This window comes from Mchenga conophoros, linkage group LG9 (genome assembly GCF_057382185.1).
Source record: "Mchenga conophoros isolate Kocher_MC1m ecotype Shallow Benthic linkage group LG9, M_conophoros_male_GT1.1, whole genome shotgun sequence".
In the NCBI taxonomy this organism is placed as follows: Eukaryota; Metazoa; Chordata; class Actinopteri; order Cichliformes; family Cichlidae; genus Mchenga; species Mchenga conophoros.
Genome location: NC_140534.1, coordinates 20,655,677 through 20,674,317, shown reverse-complemented (window position 1 = coordinate 20,674,317; position 18,641 = coordinate 20,655,677). Strand labels below are relative to the sequence as shown.

Genomic DNA, 18,641 nt, shown 5'->3' with positions numbered 1-18,641 from the left:
TGAGATCCTGCTGATGCTGGTCTGGTGGGACTCCGGTTGCAGTGCAGGAGGTGTCAGAGAGGAACATGTTTGACACAACATTTGGATCAATATCACTGAGCAGAAAGCGCCCGATGATGCCGGCGCTGTAATCGGGAAAGCAGCAAACGACAAATTAGAAGTGGCGGAAACTGACAAAGTATCAAGCAGGTGTTTTCTCTCTCTCCAGTCATGGGAAAAGAACAGATCCATGATCCATCACAGTTTGCAGATTTCTGCCCACAAAAGGACAAACATGATCCTGGCCTTGCAATTTGAGTGAAGACCCATTAGGTGATCATCGTGTACAGGTTTCACTGAAATCTGTACACAATGAGGGGCAATCCATTCATCAGTCTTTCTTCCAATTGAGCTATAAATGACTATTTTCACTAACAAATAATGAAAAATGGAAAAGACGTTTACCATCTTAGTTTATCTAACTGCGCATTTGTTTGTGCGGGAGTTTAAGTACCTCAGGATCTTGTTCGCCAGTAAGGGGAGAAGAGGGCGAGAGATTGGCAGACGGGTTGGGGGCACAGCTGCAGTGATGCTGATGGTGAAAAGGCAAGTGAGCATTAAAAGTAAAGCTCTCAATTTACTGGTCGATCTGCATCCCTCACCTATGGTCACGAGCTCTGGGTAGTGACCGAAAGAACAAGATGGCAGATATAAGCAGTGGAAATAATTTTTCCCTGAAGGGTGGCTGGCTTCTTCCTCTTCCTTAAAATACCTGCCTGAAGAGCTCAGTCATCTGAGAGGGGCTCAGAGGAGAGCCACTACTCCTCCGCATCAAAAGGAGCCAGTTTAGGTGGTTCGGGGATTTGATAAGGTTGCTTCCCGGGCACCTCCTGGGTGACGTGTTCTGGGCATGTCCCACACATTACATCTCTCTTAGTGATCCCCCAGATAGACTGCTGCTCCTGCGAGTCGTTCCCAGATAAATGGAAGAAAATGTTTATATACAAGTTGTTTAAAAAACAGATGTTCCTTGAATGGCCACTTGAAGCTGTATCTAAATGGAGACAGTCCATTCCCATACTGAAATGGATTAATTTTTTACATGACTCTGTATAAAATCTTAAAGAATACAGGGTCATGAGAGGACTGGCGCCTATCCCAGCTGCCAGAGGATGAAAGATGGCTTCTCCTCTAAAAATCCAAGTCGCTAAATTGGACCTCTCAACAGGATGCGACTTTTTAGAAATATTTTTATCCAATTATCTGATGAGTCACATGACTTGCTGTGCGGTTTGCTGTACTTCCAGGAATAAGTCTGTGCTCTAGTTTGTTTAGTGAGTGAAATTTAATGTTTATTTTATTTGTACAATAGTGTGCAAAGGTCTTGAGCCGCCCCTCATTTCTTTATACTTTGCTTCCAAGGAGACAGACTTTCTTGTTGTTATTTTAAAAGTGTTCTCGAGCAGCAGCTCTCCAGGCTTTCTGAAGGTCTCTCAGAGTTTTGACCATTTCAGAGGAATATTTTTGTTGGAAAGCTGCTTAGCACGGACCTATGAAATGCTCGATCTTTAAAAAAGTACCTAACTCAAGGGATGAACCAGTGATGTATCTACAAATAAAAGACAACTTAGCAAATAACCCATTTTAAATAGTATCTTTAGGCACTTTGTTACTCACAAAAACACAATTTGTTCTAATTCCTTTATATGAATCTATATAAAAAGCCAGTTTGACAGGCATACAATTGTGTTTTTCCACCAACAAAATGATTCCTAAAGAGCTTTTAGCTGAATACTTGTCATTTCTCCAGCAGAAAAATATCAGAAAGTCGTGTTCAGTTGATCCATCTACTGTTCACTGAAGCCTGATCAGACATGGTCTCAGTTGGTGGCTTCCAAGAAGCCAATCTTAAAGAAGGGAAACAGGAAGTAAACTTAAGGTATGCCAGATATGCAATATAATATACAAGAACTGGACTGAAAATCAGTGGCAACAGCGCTGATGGAATGATGAATCCACATTTGAGATATCTGGTTGAAATCTGTAGTTGGCTATATATGTTGAGGAAGTCAGGAGAGAGGTACAACAATGAGTTTCTACAGCTATTTGTAAAACACAGTGGAGGCTTTGTCTTAGCTTGGGGCTGCATTTCACCCAGTGGTGTTGGAATTATGAACACAGAAAAGAACCAACAGACTTTGATCCACCATACAGTACCATCTCAAATGCATCTGATTGGGAACAGCTTTATTTTTTGTATGTCAATGTCCCCCTCAAAAACCAGCTGCCAATGGAGAAAAGCACAAAGTGGAACAAAATCAGTCATGGATTGGCCTCCCGAGAGTCTGCACCTCAGCATCACTGAAGCAGTGTGGAATCATCTTGACAGAAAACAGAACAAATGACAGAAACAACCAGAAAGAAGAGCTTTGAAGGTCCTTAAAGAAGCTTGGAGAAATATTTCTGAAGCCTGCTTAAAGAAATGACAGGAAAGCTTGTCTAAGAGATTTCTGGCTGTTAAAGAATAAAAATGTTCCAAATACAGACTGTCAAGCTTGTTAGAAGTGAACACATTGTTTTTGCTTTACATACTGTATGTCCTGTATGTATGCACATTTTAACATTCCCAATTCTCCAAAGCAAAATATAAGGAAATGAAGGGTGGTTCAAGACTTTTGCACAGTACTATATTCTATCCCCGGTTAGTAGCAGATATTTCTATCTGTGTTGCACACATACTTTGTGCATTTTATTAACCAGCTAACTGGCGTTAGCTAATAACTTGACATTTAACCTTTAAGTTAAAATGTGTTCAAGTCTGGGTCCAAAAAACAATACTGCAATGGCCAAAATAACACCCTTCAGGCTTCAAAACAGTTGTCCACAAATAAATGGGTGATGTTACCATAGAAACCTCTATCTTGCATTTATTAATTGACTGTTTTTGATCAACAGTCTATTAGATAAACACTTAAGCATAAAATGTACTGCACTAAAGCCTTCATGAAACATCTAGCGCCTTATAAATTCTCAATTTTGTGTGCCTAAAATGTCCAATTACACGCAGCCACTATTTTCTTCGTAGACAAAAATAATCCTTGCGAAACTGGGTTGATAATTGCTGTCCTGCTTACAGTGTCAGGCCGAACTGCTGTGAACAAAACAAGCCAATTATTCTGAAACCATTTTGATTTTTTCTTCAGAACACACAGGATCTGAGCCTTGCTAATAAGCCTCGCTTTCATAACTCCAACACCCCAAACCAAGAGAGCACAAGTTATAACATGATCCGTGTGCTGAGTAACACAATGATGGTGGTTATTTTCACTGAGGTTTGGAGCTCCATTTAACCTGACGCAAGAGGATCAAGATTAGGGTGCAAGCGCCTTAGAGGAACATTTTTTAAATACATGGGCTTGTTCCTATAGGTGTGAAGCAACATCAACAACTGAAGAAATTGATGCACGTACTGTATAAGTGGCTTTAGGATGGATTACACTCAAACAATATCCATCATATATCTCCCGCTGATGCCAATCTGAAAAATAATGAAGCAATCAGTGCAACCACTCAGCATGCTAATTACCAACGCCAGCCCAGGACACCCACTGGCAGCTTCTCAGAGTGTGTGTATGCGCACATGTGACAGTTTTAAAAATCCTTTCCAGGAGAAAAATGTCTCACCAATAGACATTTAATTACCAGAGGATGAGGTGCTTTGGTTCTCCCGTGCCATTATTCACGGCTGAATTAATGAATAGGTAAACAGCAGAGGAACAAGGCAGACTCTGCGTGGTTTGGATGAAATCTGCAACACCCCTGCTCACACAGTCAGCAGTGTTTATTATGAATGAAGAAGTGGTTAAAAACAAGAGATGGAGCAAGAACTGCGGGTGCCTCAGACAGTTTATGATTAAGTGATGAACCACAGATGGTCCACGCCTCTTAGTTTTTACATGAAACAGGTGAGAAAATTAACAATGTTTAAAAAATGATTTCTGTTTTCATCGGATAATTACACGGGATTATCATAAATTTTTAAGACTCCCATCGGGGGACAAATAAGGAACGAGTGACAAATTACGGAAAAATCTACACGAAAATAGTTAACAAGCGACTGTAACTAAGTATCTGGAGGAATAAACAAGATTTTTAATCAAAAAAATTATACTGCGATAAATTTGTCATTAAACTTTGAACTCAGAGGTAGTTTGGATCTGGAAAAACACCCAAACTGTGAACAACAGAGGAACCGCCAAGGCTCAAGCCTGCCATGAACTGGTAGAGTATGGACCAAGAAGGAAGATCTTGCTTCAAAATACCTTCAAGCTTACCTAAAATGTGCAGCTGCTCGCTTGGACAAGTCAGATCCTTCTGGAACACCGTACCAACTGTTAAGCATGGTGGTGGTAGCATCATGCCGGTGGTGTTGCACCATTGCACAAAGTGGAGGGAATAATGAAGGAGGGCGACCTCCAAATTCTTCAACTTAACCTCAAATCAACAGTTAAATGGTTAATGGGCACAGTTGGGTTTCCCCATAGGACAATGATCCCAAACACACATCAAAACTGGCTTTGGGATGGATGAAGCAGGTTAACATGAATCAAAACCTAATTTATATGATTCATAGTGATTTCCCTCCACACAAGATTTAGTTCAATACATTTTTTTGTTTTCAGCTTCAGGATCTTTGACATCCAGTTTCCAGTATTTATAGGCCAGTTAATTAATCTAGTAAAGTATCGGTTTAATAAATGATACATATACAGCCAGTACTTTAGTCAGTGTACTGGCTTACTCTCTAATTTACACTTTTGATTAGACAAATTTAAGGTTTTTCCTTTAGAGTTGCTCAGATGTCATTCTGACCTTGGATGAGGTTATGTAAAAAATTTACATAAGTGCCTCTCATCCATGCAGTGGAGCTGGGGCAGCAGTTGCTTCATTTTAACAATGATTTTGTAAGTAGAGATTTTAAGTTAGGTCAAGATTTCTGCCAAAGTAATGACATAAAAACAGCAAATCTACAGTTTTTTTTTAAAAGTATGTTCAGCTCACTCCACATATTTTCAGGGCTGAATATTGTGAAAAATACCTATAATTTACCAGCAAGTAGGTGCTTGAGTTCTGATCTCTGCACACCTAAATCTAAATGTATAATTTTTGGAATAGTATCAGTATATATTTGTCTTTATATGTACACAACAACCAAAATAACTCATGAACTCCTTTGATGACCAGTGAACAAAATGATTGATATTAGTCGTTGTTAGCTGCTCTCGGCTTGCATTTAATTTTTGGAAGAAAATTCCAGGGCTTACCAATGAGGAGAGTGACAAAAGCAAACAAACTGTTTCAGACAAAATGAATGTCAATGGCATTCCAGTGGCCTGTTTACAGCTAGCGTAGCTAAATGTCAGATGGTTGGCCCCGCGGGGAAACCGAGCTGGCTGGGAGCAAATTTGTAGGTGTCTCCGTGTCTCTGCCTCCATCATTCCACCTCTTCTCTCTTCTCTGTGATGCCGGACATGGGACAATATGGCGGCATGAGCGGTAGCATCTATTATTAGTTGAAGAGTGAAGAATGGAGCGAGTCCCCAGGGGAAGGCAGAGGTGGCAACCAAACCTCACGGACATTATTTTAAGAGTTTGTGTGTTGACAGTTGTGCGGGAGAGGAATTGTTTGCCACTAATGACAAAGCTTTGTTTGCGTCTCAATTTAAAGGACCATTCCAGTGGTTTTTTTGCACATTGTTTCTGTTGATAACTATAACAACACAGCTAACCATAATCTAAAACATGCAAACCAAACTATAAATTTCTTACACATTCCAGACATTCACTACAGTCTGTAAATTACATTTACGTGTTTTAAGCTGTGGAAGTCGGCCTCAGCAATATCAGCAATGCAAATAGTCAATGGATGAATAAATGTCATCTGCGCTTTGGAGTGCAAACACAAAAAATTAAACCCAGGTGGAAGGAGAGGAGGCAGAGAAATGGTCCAGCTTTTATAACCTGGAAGGCCTGAGTGAACTGAATTACTTGACAGGCCTCCCACGTGAGCCAGTTGCCCTCTAAGGTTGGGATTATGCTGTGTACACACACAGCTGCAAAAACCACAGGTGCTTTGTTGTTCTTGTTATAATACCTTGTTCTTCCTATGCTCCTTAGCATGCTACTTAGTATAACTGTGTTGTCACAAAAAGCTGAAGAGCTTGCAGGCGTCCGCGAGTCTAATCACGACCCTCGCATTCTTCTGGATACAGAAGACATCCACTTCACACTACCAATGCAGAATGGCTTCAAATCATTTTCGATAAAGTCAGTGACATGAAGCTACAAACGGGCAGCTGACCAACTATGTTCAGCAGTGCAAAGATGCAAAGAAACTTCAGCCATCAAATGCTTCAATATTCACACACAAGAAGCCCAGGGATGATGTTGAGAATCGCTACAGCTGCAGGGACTTGGTGCCAGCGTAGCTGCTGGTTGTTCTATAATTTTGATGCTTGTAATATAACTTTAGCATCGCATTTCAGAGGAGGGCTAGGACCATAGACTGTGTATAAAAGATGCTGCATCTTCCTGGTCTGAAAGGAGAAGCCTGTGTGAGTGGATTTAGCATGCATTTTTTTAAATGGCCAATTAATTGGCTGCAAAAAAGAACTCGGACTGTCTATGAGAAAATGGCTCTCGGGCCCTTGCTCTTTGACCTCAGCAAACACTTTCCTGACTTCCTGGGCTCATTTCACTAGTTTAAAGTCCTACTAAATAAAACATGCTGTCTCTGTCCCCACCGGAGACATCAAAGCAGCATCCACCCTGGAAGCGATCCACAGCGACGGAGCGTCCGGAGACTGTAGAAAACGAATAGCATTCAACAACGGGGCAAATAACTGCTGGCGGCGCAAAGTGGGCGGGACCTGAGATAAACTCTTCCTACTTCAAAATGCTCCCACAAGTGCTTAGAGGGGATTTGGGATGTGTGCTCATAACATACTGATTTAATATTTATTTTAATTTTACCTTTTAAAATTGCATCTTAAACTTCTGTGCTGCTATATCTCTATAGAGAAGGAGATAAACAGGGTTTGCTCATTGGCTAACAAATGTTCATTAAAATTGTCATCGTCAACGCCCGGACCAGGACTTCATTAACCAATGGGAGACATCATAGAGCCTCAGATGTTTGGAAATGAAACAGTCATGTAAAAATACTATGAAAATGAAGGAGCCAAATACTTGTTTATATGGTTATTTTTGTTGTTTTTTAGCTATGTCTGTGCAGCTCAGTTCAAATAAAATCCCATTGCGCATTCACTAGCAGTTAACATCCAGACTCAGTGCAGAAGACAGTACTATACAATTAACTTACTGTATAATGGATTAGATGTTTGCAACACACAGGGGTTCGAATGCATTAATTTCTAAAGGAATGTATAACTCTTGTTGATATCTTGTTATCTGTATTTACACGTGCTGCCTAAGCCAATAGAGAGATTTTAGGATTATAAAATGACAGAGCCTACATTTACAAAAACATACATATGGTCCTGCAAGAGCACATTATGCAGAGGAAACAAGAAAAATATGGTTATTACAGCAGCAGCAGATGCATAAACTCTCATTACAGCGCTGAAAGGGAGCAGAAAAAGAACTGCAGTTACTACAGCATGTTTGACATATCGAGCTGCAGTGTGTTTACAGCCCAAACAGCCCGTGGAGCGACCAGTGAGTCCAATTTATTTGCGGCTTCTGACAAACCCAAAACGTCAAGTCATCCCTTCTACCCAAAGGACACCCTCACTCTCCTCTTTTGCGAGGGAGCAGAGGGGATGAGAGGAGAGGAGTCGTTCCAGCAGCTTCAGCGGCAGTTTCATTGGGCTCGTGCTGCCTTTCATTCACTGCACTGCTATTCTGTATATGAGATAATCTGGGTGTGAACATGGATCTTGTGGGCGAGCGGTCCCGGGCCTTCAATTTGTCGGGGTGGAAATGTGAGAGACGGGCAAGGCCCACATCAATTTTTTTTAAACGGGCCTTGTTTATAAAAAAACAAAAACAAAACTGATATCTGTCCAGTTGCTGTCCAGTCAGACTTTGCTGTTGCTACAACGTTGCTTCTGTCTGCTGCCAGCTCCAGCATCAACATCCTCCCCACACAATAAAACCACAGTCTCCATGGTGATGTACCTGACACCGTTACCAGCATCACAAACACATTCACAAACAAACACAATCACAAAACAAACAAAATCCCACTGTGTCACTTGACAGTTTGTTTGTTTTTTGCCGCTCTGTGTATAGTAATTAATTTGTGGGGTCGCCTCGCTCCATCTTATTCTCTATTAATGCTGTCTCAGATTACCAGGCAGCTTTTTAGCCTCTGAAGACACAAATCTCCGAGCCTAGAGAGGCAGACGGGGGAGAGAATGGAAGGAAACTGTATAAGCCTCTCTGTCTAATTGTGGGTGACAAGTGCTGATATTTTCATATTTGAGGCGTTCTCCCAGAGGTGGTTAATGACTAGCTTACAATGAAATGTCAGCTCCTGTGACACCTTTGGATAAGAGGACATCAGAGGCATACTCGCCATAGTTTTGTTCAAATTTTGAACTGTTTGCTGTCTGTATAAACCAATTCCAGTGTTATTCTTACTGATTTTCATCAGTTGTACAAAACTGTAAAAAAGTCTTGAGCCATCCCTCATTTCTTTAAAGGAAGGAGGACATGCCAGACTTTCTCCTAATCTTTTTAAAGGTCTTTTATGGTTTTCCACTCTTTTTCAGTCCAGTCCTTCTACATGACCATTTTCTACATGCTTTTTTGTCTGATTAGCTGCTTAATCCTTACCTGTGAATCATTTCAAAATGAAAAACGCACCTGATTCAAGGGATAAACCAGTCATATCGCTACATATAGCATATAACAGTTTTACATTTTGAATTGTATTTTTAACTGTATATTTTGTAATTTTGAAGATGATTTGAAAAAAAATATTACTTGAAAACTTGAATAAGTGGCAGATTGTGAAAGACATGTTCTTATGAAAATGTACATACCTGGATAGAAAAAAAACACCATGAAATACTATGAGTCATTAGGATTACTGAAGCAGTGTGGGATCATCCTGACAGAGAATTGAACAAAAGACAGCCAAGATCCAAAGAAGAGCTTTGAATGTCCTTCAAGAAGTCTGGAGAACAATTCCTGAAACTACATAAAGAAATGACAAGAAAGCTTGACTAGAAGAGTTCAGGCTGTGTTGAAGAATGAAGGCGGTCACGTTGACTTTCAGGCTCATTAGAATTGTACAAACTCTGCTTTTGCCTTTTTGACTGTATTTCATGTTTCAATAAATCGCTGCACCTATATAAAGAAACAAGGGGTGGCTCAAGACTTTTGCACAACAGTGTATTTCATGTACTTAACCATTAAATGTAGCCACCTTGTTCTCTTGCTGATCTGTAGCCAAAACATTTGATAGTTAATTCTTCGCACATTTTTTAACAGATTACAGATATACTGTTACCAGTGTTGGAACTGTATTAACTGTTTTAACAGTACTGACTAGTATTACTCATGTATTTTAATATTTGTTTGTCTTTTACTTACCATTGTTTTTCGTTAACTGTTAACATTTCTGCTGAAACTTTTTAAGGTCCACATTTTACGATTAGCTGATTTAATGTTTTCATATACTGCTTAGCTGCTGCAAAGGTGCCCCCTGGGGTACTTGTACGAAATGGTGGAAATCCCTGATATAACCTTAAGGTTTCTTTGGAAAGAAATCTTTCCTGTTCTTTTGTGCCGCATTGTGCTTCGTGACAAAGTGCACTCTGTTACACTCGAACAAATCATTTTCCTATCTCCTACATATTTCCTTTTACCTCATGCAACCTTGCTCCGGACTTGGCTCCCACTTTGCTAACTGTGTATAAAGAACATCAGTTCTGCTCTTCAGCCCTTCAATCAGACTCTCCAGCATCCATGAAATGAGCCATATGGGGCATGGTCAGGGCATAGAAAGAAAGCAACGGTTTTATATACTCCGGAGCTTTTCTTTTCCTGGCTCCCTCTGCTTAGATGCAGGCATTTTGAACAAGGGTAGTGTAAGTGCTAGGCCTGGCAGCTGGCTGTAAATACACATATTGTGTGTTTGGACAAGGAAATGCTTTGATTTGCAGAGCAAGAAGAGTAAAGATGACCCGGCATTTAGGACAAGACAGGGGAGTTGTTCCCCCTCATCACCTCAATCCACAAGAACAATTAGCTGCTGACAGTGACACAGGGGCCCAGTAATAAGCTCTAGCATGGCAGTGGGGGGGGGCACATCATTCCCAAGCATATGGTGCCACTTTAATCTGCAGCCTCTATCAGACAAGTCTGGCTGGTAGACAAGGTTTCTTTTAACTGATTACGTGCTCAAAAGCTTTGAGGCGAAGATAAGAAGCAAAGGACACACAATGTAAGAAATTCAAAGTCAGACTGACACGGGTTAGCAATTTCCAAATCAGAGGATCTTTATGCTTTTTGGTGGTGCAAGAAGTTCAGAGCTGCTTTTGCACATATTCAGATTCAAGAAGTTGCCAAGGAAACTAGAACCTCCGTTTTTTTTTAACCTGATGGAAAAGCATTTTCCACAACGACAGGGCTGCGATTTGCTTCCTTGTTATCCGTGGTCACAACCTGCCATCCATTAGAGGTTCTGACTAATCCTCATAGGTGAGCCTCACACCTGGTAATCACTGGGCTGACACCTTCTAGTATTGTAACTAACATGCAGCTCCCCCAGGACTTCTCATAATCCTATTAGCCCCAGTCATCTGAAATGCATTAAAAAAAATGTGCTGATTGATCCTAAGCCACAAACCTTCGGCGTCTTGATCGCACCTCTCGATGTTTCACTTTTCACATGTGGGTTTAACAAAGTGGGATCCTTCTTCTGCGTCTAGTTTATTTTGCATGTGACAGAGAGACAGTTGGATTAAAGAGGCTCTCAGATGGTACCGAAGAAAATCAAACGCTGTTCAAACAGGATTATGTAAGAGCAAAATATGCTGAGCAACTGCGTCGTTTAAAGAACTTGACCGTTGAAAAAATAAAACACTCGTATAGACTGCAGGGGTAAAGAACAGAGTTATGAACCTTATGAACAAATATGCCTCATTTCTTAGATTTCTTACAACTTTATATTGACTAAATCTATATTAAATAACCTTTGTGGCAAAGTATGGGGAAACACCAACAAGACTAAACTCATCAGCCACTTTATTAGGTACACCTTGCTATTACTGGGTCTTTTTACCTTCTTAATTCTGCAAACATGCTGCAAATGCTCTTCAGAGATTTTGCTCCATGTTGACATGAAATCATCACACAGATGTTGAAGATTTGCCTGCTGTACCTCCATAATGAGAGTCTCCTGTTCCACCACATCCCAAAGGTGCTCTACTGGACTGAGATCAGGTGACTGTGGAGGCCTTTTGAGTACAGTGAACTCATTGTCACGTTCAAGAAACCAGGAGATGGATATACTGTGGTCATAAAGGGATAGATATGGTGAGCAACAATACTCCCCAGGTGGTACTACCACCAGCAATGTGAACCACTGATACAAGGCAGGATGGAGCCATGTTTTCATGTTGTTTATGACCATAATATTTGAATGAGACAGCAGAAATCAAGGCACTTCAGACCGTGGAACGCCTTTCCACTCTTCCATTGTCCTATTGTGGTGAGCCCACGTGAATTGTATCCTAAGCTTCCTGTTCTTAGCTTTAAGGAGTGGCTCTAAAAAAGGTCATATTTTGCAAAATGAATATAATGTTGCATTCAGCAGGACTCAAAACCAAAAACTGAGATCATAAAACTCATAAAGAAAATATTTACAGATCAGCTGAGAGGAATGATTGTTTTCCTTTAGGCTTCTTTACTATTAGACTTCATTTTTTATCCCCTGCAGGATGTTTAGAAGAATGGAGATTTAAGCAAGTTCAGAAATGGCTTCATTTTTTAAGACACAAAACCTACGTCCATCATTTATTACAGATTATGTGACACAGCACTTTACAGCGTTTTTTGACATACAAGACAAAATTCATTAGGTGCTAGAAACACTGGAGTAAATAGCAGGACATCTTCAGAGTGATTAGCATGCATCTGCTGAGAACAATGAATATCTGAACTCGATTTTACGACAACCCTTACAACAGTGTTGGATATATTTCAGTCTTGAGCACTGTTGTGGACTGAAAAACAGACCAACATTTTCATCCCTAGAGCCAATCTGACAGCTGGTCTAAAAATAGCACGTTTGCTGTTGGGGATGTTAAACATGCAGAGCTATCAAACAAAGTTGATCAAGCTAAAACCCCTGAAAGCACCATCATTTTGCAGTAGACTGACTGTGTGGAAAACAAAAGATTTTGCCATTATTCTCTCTGTCGTTTTTCGTTTATGGAGCTTTTAGTGCTCCGGACGCCATCAAACGCTCCTAAAAAATCGTTAACCCCTCTTACACAACACATTCGCAGCAGCTTTTAACTTTGATAGAGCTTATGGACCCTTTTACGCCCCTTGGGTCCCTCTTGGTATGGAGGGTGACCATCAGTGGATCAGTGGGTGGAGGTCCAGATTGGAGTGGCATGACTGCAGATGGGGAATGCGAGGAATTCCTCTTGTAAACACCTCACGCTCGGACGGTCCCCACACACTTATCTCCCCGTGCCCATCGCCCCCCTTTAATCATCGTAATGGTTAGTTATTCATTACCATTCTGTTTGAATTTCCTGTGACCTCTGCTTGCTGTGGGCAGGTGGGTCTTCTGCTGCTGCCAAGAACTGAAACCCTTTGTTTACCTGAGGCACCACATGGTATATTATTCATTTTGAACCCCCCCAGCGGGCAAATAGAGCCTGTTCTGATACTACTGTATACAGTATGCTGGATTTCAAATGTCAACACCCTGAAAGAGAGCCGCTTTTTCTTTCCTTTCTTCTTTTTTTATTTCGAAGTCAGGCTGTTTTTCTCGAGCCCCGTCTCCTTCTGGTCCTATGGGAGCACTCTTTAACCGATAGGATCATAACCGGCTCTGGGGTAAACTTTATTTTTCTTCTAGGTTGAATAGAGCCGCTTTTGGTTTCTTTCAGCGTGCCACCTTCCCCTGCAGTTCCTGTTTATGAATCCCCCTCTTGGTTTAATGAAAGTAATTTCCAAAGCAGCTAAGGGGCCTTCGTTAATACTGGATGGCATTTAGAGAACACAGGAAAAGAAACACAGGCGCAAGCTGGCTGGCTTTCCTTCCTTTGCTAAGGTAAAATCCTATTTTGGCCACTTGCTGTTTTGTCAGACTGGAGGAAGGTGCAAAGTCCATTTAGAACACATAATGTGCAGCATGAGGGGGCCCATGAGGGCTGCATTCCAACTCATAGTGTACCATTCTCTACCAGTCATGAGAGACGCCTGCTTACAAGTACAGGACCAGCTCACACCGTCATAGCCACATTCCCTTAAAACGTTCCCATCAGTTTGACTGCAGTTTGCAAGAGTCAGAAACCAGATGTCCCTTTCCCAGGAAACTCCCTGATAAATTTGTGTGCAGCTCTGGATGTGATTGCTGATATTTTCTGGTTGTTTTTCGGTGTTAATGTTGGCTTTTCCTGACATTTCTGATAAGAAAGTAGCTGTGGATTCTGTTCAGCTCCTGGCCACTGCAAGTTCCTTCTAAAGTTGACAGCAGATAGGAGTAGAAAGGCGTTGAAATGACCGACACTTTGACCTTCATAATAATACAGGGATCAGAAAGAAGTGGCGGGATTTGTGGGCGGTAACCTGTCATGTAACCTATTGTTTGCAGTTTATGTATTTGAACAAGTTTCTGGAGGCTTTCTACCTTTGAGCAGTCGCATGTGACAGAAACATGAATGACAGAGTAAAAACAGAGAACAGATGGAAAAATGGCTAAATTTACTTCTCAATATTTGGTGTTTTAGCAAAGATTGTACATAAAAGATGTACTGTGACATTACCCATTATAGGCTCTGATTTTAGAGCCCCAATCAGGCCATAACTATTTTGTCTTCTGAGTAAAGATACGGACTGAGAAACAGGGCTGTGCTATATCATATCACTCATAATAACCATTGATAAAGGTTTCATATGACAACATCAACGATGTAGCGATGCCATACGTTTACTTTTTCTTTGTTTTCTGTTTTATTATGTGATAATATTGTGCATCTCCTCATTATGTACAAGGTTAAGCTACTTTAGTCACTGTTAAACTAAAGTGTTAAAGTTTTCCATAAAATTTCCAAGTAAAATACTACGTAGGCTACTTTTGTGCTTAGATTTCACTTATGCTGTGTCACTACTACTGCACTACAATGCTGCTGCTGGTACCCTGATAGACTCGCACTTACTAAGTAGTCTATCATCAATCACAGTAGCTCACTGTAAAAGAATGGAAAATGTACTTTAATTTGTTTAAAACACCCTTCAGTCCTTTTCCCCACATAACCATAAAAATCATTATTTCCTTTAAATACCTGGATATAATTTTAAGTCTATATCACCTCCTAGCCAAGAACAGAGCAAACTCAGTGCAATATTAGCATAAGAATTACTCAAACCCTAAAACTGTATGTTGACTAATCATCTATTTTACTTTAAAAAGAAAGTATATCCTGTTGTGTTAAATAAGATGCCAAACTTGTGATAGCATAAACTCACTGGAAAGGTGTTTCCTGAGGTCTTGATCAAGTGAACACCAGAGGAATTTTCCTGTAAACTTCTAAACAATGACTGCTTTTTGTAACCAGAGTAGTCGCCACTCTATTGGCCAACAGAAATACTGCAGATTTAAGACACTTACTCAATTCAGTTCACAACAGTGATCACTTCTAATATTATAAGACCTGACAATACCAGGCGAAAAGAAAAAAAGAAGAAAGCTCAAATATCTAAACAACTGTTCCCCAAATTGCTCAAAACAACAAACAGTTGATCTACCACAATGCTGTACTAATAATTCAGGTTATATGAAAGTTAACAGATCAATTAATTACCCAGTTTGAGCACTAGATTTGGGATACTGTGACTAAAACTTGAAGTTGTTTTAACATCAACCTCTAACTACAATCAATCGGTTAATTAAGTCCAAAATCGCTGAGAAATAAAAGGTCTCTGAACTCTTGATGCTAAATGAAGCCAAGCTTTAAACTGAGTGACCGCGTGACACGAGTAACTGTCCTTACTTCTAGTTACATTAGACAAATGACAAAAACAGCAGTATTGTGTAAAACTGGTGCCCAAGCATCGTGGACAAAGAATAAATGTCCTCATTAGTGTTAAGTGCTTTGCTCATATGTTTCCTAATACCCATTCATGGTATCACAGCATGTCAGCTCGCTCCGAGGAAGCTGTCAGCCGCAGATGTCAATACCCCTGCTGACCCTGCTCCCTCCCCCCCAAACCATTGCACACATGGCACTGGAGGATTGTCCCCCCAGAACAAAGGAGTGGGGGGTTTCTGTGGAGGACGAGCAACCAAACATTCCCGTTACAATGGGGAGAGTGGCCGGCAGGTTCAATTAGCACACACTTTAAACTGTTCTCTATACGAACCCTCTGTTCTTGAACAAAGCTGAACCTTCACACTCCAATGGGGTATTTGGTGATGCAGTTTGTTCTTGGCACTATGGCATTTTAAGAGAGTTTCTTCTATTATCTCCTTTGTTTCTGTCCATGTTGCCTGACAAATAAAGCACTCGGGACAAAGATGATCAGACTGGAAGACTCATGGCTTTTATTGTCTTCACAAACTTTATCCAAGAAAAAAAACTGGACAAATCAGTCTGTACTCTCTTCAAGAACTAAGTGTCACCAAAAGTCCATTGAAACCCTCGAAAGATGTTTTATTAGGTGGTAATGTTCATTCATTTAAGATGATTTTCAAGCCTCTTAAGCCCCCTAAGATCACACTGAATAAAATAAATAAATAAAAACTATTCCTCAATTACATGATGATTCTTCCAGAAAGCAACGCGAGCTCAACTTCTGACGATGGCATTTCCCAGTCTTGATATCAATATTCACATCGTGCAATGCATTATTGATGCTCTGAGCTTATAGGGCATGGATGAGGATATCTTGCAGTGACATGTTCTGCAGCACTGACAGTGATTTGAAGCCCAGACCTTCGTGTCTGTCACCGCTGCTCATAACTGCCCGGAAACCCTGAGCAGATTTCAACAAATCGGACGTTTAACATAATCAATAAGGGAGGTAAGAGCGATCAATAAAACTCGCCGGATGCGCAGAGCAGCTGGAGGGTGATGTGTGTAATCTGAAGTACAGGGATGAAGATGTAGCCGACTTACCTACTGCACAAGGTGCGCCGTAACGTCGGGCAGCCTGCTCGGCGTATCCGAGTGAAATGCAACCCAAAAGCCGCCGTGTCACACTTCACACCATCCGGGCGCACATGTTGCCAGTCCCCGCACAGAAATGTCCGAATCATGAGCTGCAGCGAGAAGCCAGTGGAGCCCAGGCAGCGGACTGCAGGAGCCGACCGTGTCGCTGTGGGTCCCCCGGCCCCTGGGAAGCGGCACTGTGCGTCCAGGCGCTGGACTACAACATGCGCAGGGCGCCACCCTTAGCTGGACCCCTGGACCCCTCTGCGTCCACCTTTCCTCTCTCAGCCCCAAAGCCGTAAATAGCGGGACGTGAAGCAACCCCCTCCCAGCCTCAAGGCAGCGTAATCCGCGGCCACGGGTAATGGAACTGTGATCCGTGATCTCCCCTTAATGCTTGATGCGCAATTAAGAGGCGCGCAGGACGCCGGTGCCACCCACCACAGGAGGTTCTCGTGGTGAGCGTACGGACGGGGAATTTTAATGAGGACTGCTGCAGAGTTTTCCTCCCTGATCGCAGGGTCGCGCTGAAATCCCCCGTCCCAACACGAAACCCACAAAGTTAGCATATAGAAAGAGGACCGCGTGACGCAGTGAAACGTCAGTGAAGCTGAACTCTTGGCCAATTGCCAGTCAGCAAAGTGGGACGTTAGTCCACCTCTGTGGGACACCTGTTGATGGAAAACTGTTTCAGACATCCACACTTCCTGGAGCGGGACCTGTGAATATTAATATCGTTGTCGTGTCCAGCTGCAGAGCTCCGGGATTTTTATGAGCTGCAGTGGTTTAAGAAACGATGCGTTAACTCCTGAACAAAGTGTAAAAGAGAGAAAGAAACACTTAAAATCCTGCCTTCATTACTGGTTTAATAGACTTATTAGCAAACATTGCTTTTTAATGATTCTGTTGTTTACAGACAGATAAAATAAGTACATTACAGGCGTGATTTAGCTCTGTGAGAACATTTAGTTAATTAAACCATAACTAACTATTAATTTGATCTAAATTGATACAACACATAAAAACTAATAAATAAGCACTGAAATGTTTCCCATCACTGCTGAAAGTGTGATTCAGTGCAGGACTTATAGTGGCTCTCCACCTATTGAGGGCTATGCAAGCTTGTTCCCACGCTGATTGTTTTTTTTTAAATTTATTTATTTATTAATTGATCGATTACCAAGTAGAAGTAGGTTAAAATTTCGTGTTAATCTCTCAAAAATCTTTTTGAAATAAAAACCCAAAATTTCCACTTCCACTGGCATTTATCTCCAGCTTGCATGTTCACAAAACTAAGACTCAAAATATGAAAATACAACATTAAATAAAAAGATGTAAGCATTACATAATTTATATATCGCTTCTATATTTAATTTTTATTTTTTAGAGGGGGGGGGGGGGGGGGGGGAGTTGCTTTATCTGCTTTTTTTTTTTTGCTCTTTTGCCAGATTATGTTTATCATTATCATGTTTTTTTTAAACTTTTGTATTATGTTATTAGTTGTTAAACATCAGTGCAAAGCTACATTATACATGCCTTCCTCATACATTATAATTTAGCTTTGTCATTCTTTTATTAGTTGGGGTTTTTATTTTGGCAGTCTTCATCTTCCATATCCCTGATATTTAAGTCGCATATTGGCTATGTTGGCATAAAATTAACAGCAATATAAATTATACGATAATTTAACCCTTGCCTTTCCTGTAGGAAAAACTGTTCAAGGGTGGACTTGTTCACAGCTCACAGGTATGTGCGGTGTGCAAGAACAGGTCCTTTGCCCTATAATATGCAGCTTAATTAAATACGGTTTGGTTGTTACCATTAAAATTAGTTGGTTGTAAAATTTGAAACTTGCCAAACTTTGTGAGTGACCTTAAGCTGCCCTCTGGGATCTGAGTCATGTTTCCCTTCCTGTCAGGATTCCTCCTCTAATCCCACACTTCTAAATACTGAACCTGTGGGGAGGCGGTCAGCTGGTCCATCTATTACGAGGTTAAACCACTTAACCATCTTATGAGAGAGAACCGAGGCCTCAAACCTCAGCTGGCACGCTGGTATGAAGCAACACATCAGTGTACCAGAGGCCTACATGAACAGCGTAAACAAAATCTAGTGTTTACTAGACTGGAGGGGGGATCGACAGATGATGCAAATGGGCTATAACCAGTGAAGGGCAAGAAACATGTCAATTTGACCAAATTTGTCAGAGACTAAGTTAATAAGCTGCCTTAGGCAGGATGA

The 18,641-nt window shown here is 41.0% G+C and overlaps 1 protein-coding gene across 1 annotated transcript in view; it reads right to left on the bottom strand.

Annotated features, from left to right (window-relative positions):
* The window catches only part of tmem108 (transmembrane protein 108), a 58,513-nt gene extending 41,550 nt beyond the window's left edge, over positions 1-16,963 (bottom strand). The window contains exon 1 of the mRNA XM_085286867.1: positions 16,368-16,963. The gene's annotated coding sequence lies outside the window, so the exon portion shown is untranslated. The remainder of the gene's footprint in view (positions 1-16,367) is intronic.
* Positions 16,964-18,641: the final 1,678 nt, after the last annotated feature.